We start from the raw sequence: 9079 nt of genomic DNA on the forward strand, positions 1-9079 counted from the left end.
AGTTATGGTCTAAAAACCACAACTGGCTGGATTGAAATTTTTCTGGACTGACCATATCTACAGTGCAATGAACAGTGACTGCAACTCACTTGTTGGATAGGTTCTGGTCATAATTTGGGTTAGATTCCTTCATGAAAGTTGTTGGTCTATATCTCAGCTTGTTGCTGATAAAATTTCAGGTCAATTAGACCTTTCTACATTGAGTTATGGCCAAATGAACAATCACTGTTTATTTGGTCATTCTGCAGAAACAGACTGCAGGTCACCCCGATTAAGGCAAGCTTTTGATCCACTTGGTTTGGTTTCATGGGCATGGTTTCTACAAAAAAGTTATGCCATTATGTGTCTAGTTTCATGTCCAATTGGCCTTGCACCAATTGAACCTCTACAATTCAAGTTATGGCTGCCCAAACCTACTGGACTCAAGTCCAATTCTGCAGGTCACTCCATTCTGTAGGTCACTTTCATGGCAGCCACACCAAACCCAATCCCATCACTCAACACACTTCATTTTTTATTTAAACAGAACTAAATGGTCACTAATTGACCATTAAAACCTATTTTCATCATCACATGGTCAAAATCCCATTTTTTCACCCCAAGCCCTAACTCACACATTAACCTTCATGCATTTTCATTGCATTTCTTCAATCCACTTAGTAAATACATATTATGGGCAGCCATGATAGTCTTTTAACTTCATTAAACTCAACACAATCAAACTCTAACCATGGCTACCAAAAATCTAGGGTTTACATACAAATGGTATTCAACAATTTTTTTTTCTTTGCAATTTACACATATTCAAAGTCCTTAACATGAATTTAAAGAAAAATTCATGGTTAGGTCACTAACCTCAAAGAAGTGAGATTTTCCCACTTGCTAAAGCTCTTGTTTTCCTCTTCTTTTTGCTCTCAAAAGAATCACCAAGGGGTAAGGACACTTTTTTGTGTTGGGAGTATAGGGTTTAGTAGGGTGAGAGCTAAGGAAATCAAGCTTTGAAAAAAAAACTTGCTATGGTTGGCAATGGTGGATAGGTTTACGGCAAGGAAGAAATGAGGAAGAAGAATTCTAATTCTCTTTTGTTTTCCAACCCATTTGGTCTCTTTTAAACAAGTTTATGCCATGTGTCAACATTGGGTTGGTTGGGAAAGTTTTAATGACATCATGATGATGTCATAAATTCATTTTCTTTTATTTTCTCTCCATTTCTTGTCTATTTAATTGCAATTAAATTTTTAACAATATTTATTCATATTTTATGTTATATAAATTATTTATTTAACTGGACAAGTTGGCCAAAAATCATCTCTGAAGACGAAATGACCAAAATGCCCTCCATTTGGCTTAATGGGCCAAAATTGTCTGTACCGATTGAAAAATTTTTCTAAGTATTTTCTTGGCATCCTAATGTCATAAGAACCTCAATTACCCTTCTGTGGAGTCCCAATAATTATTTTATAATTTTTTCCCCGGGTCTAGGGGTCCTAGTTGCGAGAACCGTAACTTCTCACTAGGTTACCCATCGCTAGGGCACCGACTCATTTAACTTGGTTGTATTTTATTTCTAAAATTTTTCCTAACTTTTTCTTATTAATATTTGAGTTAATTTTTAGTTCCTCACTTTAGTTTAAATATTGTTCCGAACTTTTTAGCTGTCCGGACCGACACTGGTCACTGGAACAGTAGACTGTACGGACTAGCTAAAATGAGGATGTTACACCATGGCTACCCAATTAGTAATAAGGTTTACCTTAAATGAACCTATAATCATATGTTACCATGCACTAGAATCTCTCTGTTAGAAAATCCCAACTCAAGCTGGAGTCATGGTTTATGTCAAACTCCATTTGCTATGAATATTATGTTCTCTTTTAATTCTAGTTCTTGATTAAAAAGATTTTCTCATCAGAAACTCTTTTCTGAATAAATCTATCTGTCCTGGCCAGGAACTTGAAATATCAAGAATAATTAAATGAACATATGATTTTTTCTCTATTTACTTAGAGGAACAGATTCCATCTTGATCAACACCTATCTCCATATATAACTAGTAGGAGCCAACACATGCCCATATACCCATACACAGTACAAGTATAAAAGCAATATCAAACTCAAACCACCTATGTATAAGATAATTGTGCTATCTCAGGTCTAAAGATTATATGCACTGATAAGATTTATGATAAAGCATTAACAAGAGTAAACTCCATGTGCTTGTCATAAGTGTCACTGGTTCGGCCTACTTATCATTTATAAGTGCCTATCATATTTATCATATGGCATGAGACTCACCATTCCATCTTATTTATATCTCATATAAATAACTTGGGAACAAACATGAATACAATCTTTCTGGATAAGTCATGTCCTTATTATGAAGTATCCTCGATTGTGAACCTATTTATGATACTTTGTACTAGAAATACTATCACTCATATTCTTAACAACTTAAGAATAGAATTTCTAACAAAATATCAATGGACCTTTTCTATTACACATAAATATATTATGTAAATGGAAAAGTGGAAATGCCTTTTATTAATAAAAATATGTACAAGATACATACTAAATGATATGCTCTAGGGCATACTACTAACAAGTGGTGCACAATAAAATACAAAATGCATAATATAAAACATTTATGAACAATTCATAATTCAAAAATCTCAAAATCACATTTCACAGTTTTTCAAATCACAATTATAGTGAATCATAATTTTCACAGCTTAATATAACACAAGTTTGATAAAACAATTTAACAATCATAGTGTTGCCAATCAATAACACAACTTAGGCCATGACACAAAATTTCCAAACATGCCGTGTTGTACACCATGACAAGGCAAACTCACCCCACTAATCGAAATCAATGAGGGAGGTGGCTAGCTAGCTAATGAGTACTCATTCAAACTCACCCCTTAGACTGGGAAGCCAGAGAGGGAGGAAAGTGATCAAATATCAAACTCACCCCACAAGTGGAGGAGGAACATATTAATATTGCCATGCCAAGTGTGAATTAAGGTTTATTGTGCACAAACCTGACGTGAGTCGCCTCTAGGCCTTGACTCAGTCTGCCCTATCCTTTTCCAGGTCTTTTTCAGCTGAAACACGTAATTTATAGTGTTTTAGTATCTTATTTCACAATAAATCCAATAATTAATTCATAAATACTTAATTCTAGCCCAAATATGCTTAAACTAACGTTCTTGGAAATTTCATTTCGGAGTTACTATTCACAACACTATTCAAGTCAAGATATTGACTTTCTTGTGCTTAATAGGTATGGGAAATCCAACTACACTCACATACCACATTTTGGTCACCAATTTTGTTGGTTTTGGTTGTTTTCTCAAAACTTAGGTCTTTTAGGCAAAATTACAAATTTTCAGTTTTGGTATCCAATTTTGTACTGTTACATTGGTTATGTTGCTGTTAGAATTTGGGTAAGCTTTCTTCATAGAATTTGTTCCTTATTGTCTTGACTTTATTTTCCTTTTTAAATCACTCCATGTGAAGTTTTGTAGCTTAAGTTATAGCCATTTAAACATGGCTACCGAATTGGACTTAACCCAAATTTTCTGGGCACCAAACTTTTCTGGCAGTTTTAGGTCACTAATTTTGGGTGGCTAAATGACTTGGTTAAGTTTATTGTGCACAAACCTGATGTGAGTCGCCTCTAGGCCTTGACTCAGTCTACCCTATCCTTTTCCAGGTCTTTTTCAGCTGAAACACGCAATTTATAGTGTTTCAGTATCTTATTTCACAATAAATCCAATAATTAATTCATAAATACTTAATTCTAGCCCAAATATGCTTAAACTAACGTTCTTGGAAATTTTCATTTCAGAGTTACTATTTACGACACTATTCAAGTCAAACTATTAACTTTCTTATGCTTAATAGGTATGGGAAATCCAACTATACTCACATACCACATTTTGTCACCAATTTTGTTGGTTTTGATTGTTTTCTCAAAACTTAGGTCTTTTAGGCAAAATTGCAAATTTTCAATTTTGGTGTCCAATTTTGTACTGTTCCATTGGTTATGTTACTGTTAGAATTTGGGTAAGATTTCTTCATAGAATTTATTCCTTATTGTCTTAACTTTATTTCCCTTTTTGAATCACTCCATTTGGAGTTTTGTAGCTCAAGTTATAGCCATCTGAACATGGCTACCAGATTGGACTTAACCCAGATTTTCTGGGCACCAAACTGGTTCTGGCAGTTTTAGGTCACTAATTTTGGGTGGCTAAATGACTTGGTTAAGTGCATAATTTGGGTTTGTATTCTTCATGAAAGTTGTACGGCTATGTCTCAGCTTTCTACTGGTAAAATTTCAGGTCATTTAGACCTGTCTAACCCAAGTTATAACCAAATGAACTAACACTGTTCATTTGGTCATTTTTGTATAGGGCAGGATACCTAAGTCCGGATTTGGTCAATTTGTTCACTATGCTATGGTCACTTTTTGGGCATGATTCCTACAATGAAAAATGTGTCATTTTGTGTCTAGTTTCATTCCCAATTGGCCTCACACCAATTAGGCTGGTAAATTTTCAGTTTTAATCCCTGAAAGGGACCTTGGTCCTGCTGCCTGCAGAATGCCCATAACCAATCTGAATTTCCACTTGATTCTCACACTTCCAACATACCTCAATTGGTCACATATGAATATTTTTCAGCTCAAACTAGGTCAAACACACCATTTGACCAATTCTCAAAATTTTGTCTTCCAAACCCTAGGTCCAAAACCCTAACTCACTTAATTTCTTACATTTTACTAATTCAAAATATACCAACACAATTTCTCAACTCATTCAAGCTTATGTTCACTTTTAATTCAATCAAACACATGTAAATCACTCCCCCACATAGGTTGGCTGAATTTTCATATAGTCCTCCATGCTTGGTTTTGTTTAATTTTTTCACAATTTCTAGATTAACTCATGCATATAAACATAATTCTAAAGAAAAATCTAGTGGTTAATTACTAACCTTTATACAGAATTTTCACCTCTCCAAACTTCTTCCTTTCTTCTTCTTTTTGTTGTCAAGCTCTTTATTGAGATTTGAATACAAAGTTTAATGATAGAAATTTAAGTTCTTATGGTGGGATTTAGGGTTTGATCAAGCTCAAAATGAGCTTTAATGGAGTTTTAAGGGTGAGAGAGCTTTGAGAGAGAGAGAGGAGTGTGTGGACGGGAAAGTAAAAAAAAAAAAATGGAAGATGACCATTTTTTTTTTCTTTTGTTTTTGTGTATTTATAAGTCAAATTAAGTAATTAAATTAAAATTAAATATGAAGTCATGCATGATGTCATCTTGATGAGGTCATTAATTTATTTTCTTTTCTTTTCTTTTTCTCTTGTTTTTCCATACTTCTTTAATTTAATTCCCAATTTTAAAATTTTCTTTTCTCCGATTTTACTTGACAGTTAGGTCAGAAGTCAGCTCTAGGGGTCAATTGACCAAATTGCCCCTCACCGGTTCGATCCGGTTTGCAAATAATTCAATATTTCTTTCGGATCTCTGACCTAATTATTTGACTTGCTTAACAATTCTTTTTCGTGATTTTCTCTTTTCCACTATGTTCGCAATAGTCCTAAGGACCGCGGCGTCACATTTTACGGTTCTAAATTTGAGTTTAAATCGACCTCGCAGTCTTTCCCGAGAAGGTCACCCATCGTTGTGACTCTCGGCTCATTTAACTACTTGTGTTCTGTTTTTCTTATTTATACTTAACTAATTGACAATTACTAATTATTTGTGTTCAGAGCTTCCCTAGGTGTCTTAGGCGTGGTTCTACTTCTCTTACTTGTCCGGACCGACACTGGTCATCGGAATAGTAAAATATACCTGGCTATACAAATAGGGGTGTTACAATTCTCTCTCCCTTAAAATAATTTCATCCTCGAAATTGTGTCCACTATCTGTCCTCAAATAGTCATACATGTTGTTTTCTCATGTTTTTCTCACATTTTTGTGTAGTTTTATAATCGAAATAATGGTTCGTAGCACTTTAACTAATACTATTTACTCATCGATTGCTCACCTCGTGTGCCAAGTTTCTTATGAGCTTCTATCATAAGTTAGATTCAAATTCATGTCAATTTTAAAGGTAAGCAAATCTGTGTGCTAGTGGATCCACTCTTTCTAGGATCTCGTACGATCCTATGGGTGAGAACTGTAACACCCCTAAGTTCGGTAGTGCATTCTACTGTTCCAGTGACCAGTGTTGTCCGAACAGCTAGGATGCCTAGAATTACACTTTGATGTGAGTGAGGAGACATAAAATAATGAAATACAAGAAAAGAAAATACAACAAAAACAAAGGAAAAATAATAGCAAAGAAATGTAACCAAGTTAAACGAGCCGAGAACCCTAGCGATGGGTGACTGCACCGGGAAGTCACGGCGTGGACCATTTACTAGCCCTGGACCACTGGGAACCCTAGAAATTATTTTTAGGACTTAAATAGACACCTATTGAAGTATAAATACCATTAGAAATATCAAAAAAAAATAATTAATTAGTACAAAGAAAAGTGAGAAATCGAAAAAAACGGACAAAACCCGGTGTTACCGAAAAATCAGGAATGCAACCCGAACAGGGGCATTGTGGTCATTTGACACCCCGAGTTGTCTTTTGACCTAAATGTCCATTAAAAACACATGATATTACACTTGGAAAATATAATGAAAAATTAAATTAGTGGTATATAATGTAAATAGCAAAAATGGGGAGTTAATTGTGGGAATAAGGAAAGTTAAGGTTAAACTAATATTAAATTAAGCTTAGTGCTCCACTCACCCATCAAAGTGGACCACTATCTCCTCATTTGGGCAGATTACATCTTCTTCTTCACCTTGCTAAAGAACCATCCATGAGCCTCCATTGAAGAAACTCCATGGCCAAAGCTTAACCAAGCCATGCAACCATGATTTAGCCATATTTTTCACTAGCTTCCTTCACAAAAACTGTTCTACACCACTTGGGCAGTAGGTAGGTAGCAAGAAGATCAAGTTTTGGAGAGATTTTGAAGAGTTTCCAAAGTGGTAAGTTTGTGTTTTTGGGTTATTTCTTCATTAAAGTTAGTAGGAATGTTATGGGTACTTGAATTATGGAGAGATTTTTGAGGTTTGATGTTTAAAGGGAGAGGTGTATTTTTGGCAGCCATGGAAACTCCTTGAGGACAGTTTATTCTTGCTTGTTAATGGTAGATTAAAGGGTTGATTTAATGTTTATGCGTGTAGGAATTAATTTGAGTGATGTATACTTAGTATATGTGAATGTGTACTTGAATTTGGAAGCTTAGAAATTAATGGACTGTAATGTATGAATCGGCAGCCTGGTTTGGTGAACCATAAAGATGTTATTTCATGTTTGGTTTATGGAATATTAATGTTGAATTGTGATAGTTGTTATGACAGCTTGGGTATATGTATGATGGTGTGAGGTTGGACATGTAAATGAGCTTGAATTGTTGTAATTTGAGCTTGAAAAATTTTGTGCCAAATGGTGCATATTGAGGGTGATTGTAAGCTGCCAAAATGACCAACAATATGTTGTGAATTATGTTTAGGTTATGGTACAAACCATAATTGGCATGAATGTGTAGTTTGGTAAGTGTTAAAAGTGTCCTTTGATGAGTAATGAACAAATGCAATAGGACAGTTTATGTTATGGGCCTAGAACCTTAAGTGTGTGGCTCCAATTGGTATGAGACCAATTGGAGGTGAAACTAGGCACAAAATGTGCTAACTTTCATGAAGGAAGCTTACCAAAATTCTGCTTGTAAGGTAACTTGAAAAGTGACCAAATCTGGATTAGTGCATTTAAGGCCTGAAAATTGACCATTTGGGCAGTAGTTAGTATTTTGGCCATAACTCACTCAAAACAAGTCCAATTGACCTGAAATTTTAACCATGAATATACCTATATCTACAAGTCTTATGAAGACACTAAAGCCCAGAAATGACCATAAGCAAGTCAAAAAGCTTGCACAATTTCGGGTCCAAAAACTAGTCGAACCAAAATTGACCTAAAATGACCTAAAGTGACCAATTGTGATGCATTTTGACTAGCAATAGTAAAATGACCATAACTTGGTCTACATAACTCAGAATGACCTGAAATTTTGCCCTACGTGCAATAAGACATAGATCTACAAGTTTGTAGTTTTGACCGAAAATCGAAAACCGAGGAAACTAGGTCGCCGGGCTAGGTCAAACTAGTATCCCGGAATCCATCAAATTGCAAGAAAACACAATATACATGGAAATGAATTGAGTAACATGTACCGACCCTAAAAGACTATTGAATGTGACATATTGGTAACATTAAAACCTAATTCAAATAGAATGCATCGAGGGTCGACATCTTAGGTTGACTAAGGAAATAATAGAATTCAGTGAATTAATTATCAAGCATTATCGTTAGAGACAATTTAAATGAGTACTGAAACACTTCAAATTGTGTTTCTCAGTTAGCAAAGACTCAGGGAAGGGGAAGGAAACACTGAGTCAGAGCCAAGAGATAGTTATCAGAGGTTTGTGCACAACTAGTTTTTAACTGATTTTGTTTTGAATATTTCATATGATTAAATGACATATTTTTCTTATGTATTATGTTTAACAAGCATTGGATTTAATTCAATGACTATTGAAATTATTATAGTATGTATGAATTTAGCTTTGTGAAATGGTATTTCCACAAGTATTAAGCATTGTTATGGATTGAATAAATTATATTTTGGAAAATTGTGACAGAACATGTTTTGAATTATGATGGTAATTTTCATGGAAAAATGCAAATTTATGATTTGAATTATGATGAGCATAAAAATTATTGGATATTGGAAGTGAAATTGAATCGAATTATATTGTGATTTATGCTCACTAAAAGGATTGTGATATTGTTTTATATCTCACTATAGATGCTTGACTAGGTTATTACCCGTCTCTCTCATTTGTTGAGAAGACAATGGAGTTAGTTGTGTTTTGATTACCATGGTACGTGCACAGGCTTAGATTTTCCTCTGATTTGAGCTTAGATCTAAGTTTTTTATTGTTATGGCC

This window comes from Hevea brasiliensis, chromosome 12 (assembly GCF_030052815.1).
Source record: "Hevea brasiliensis isolate MT/VB/25A 57/8 chromosome 12, ASM3005281v1, whole genome shotgun sequence".
In the NCBI taxonomy this organism is placed as follows: Eukaryota; Viridiplantae; Streptophyta; class Magnoliopsida; order Malpighiales; family Euphorbiaceae; genus Hevea; species Hevea brasiliensis.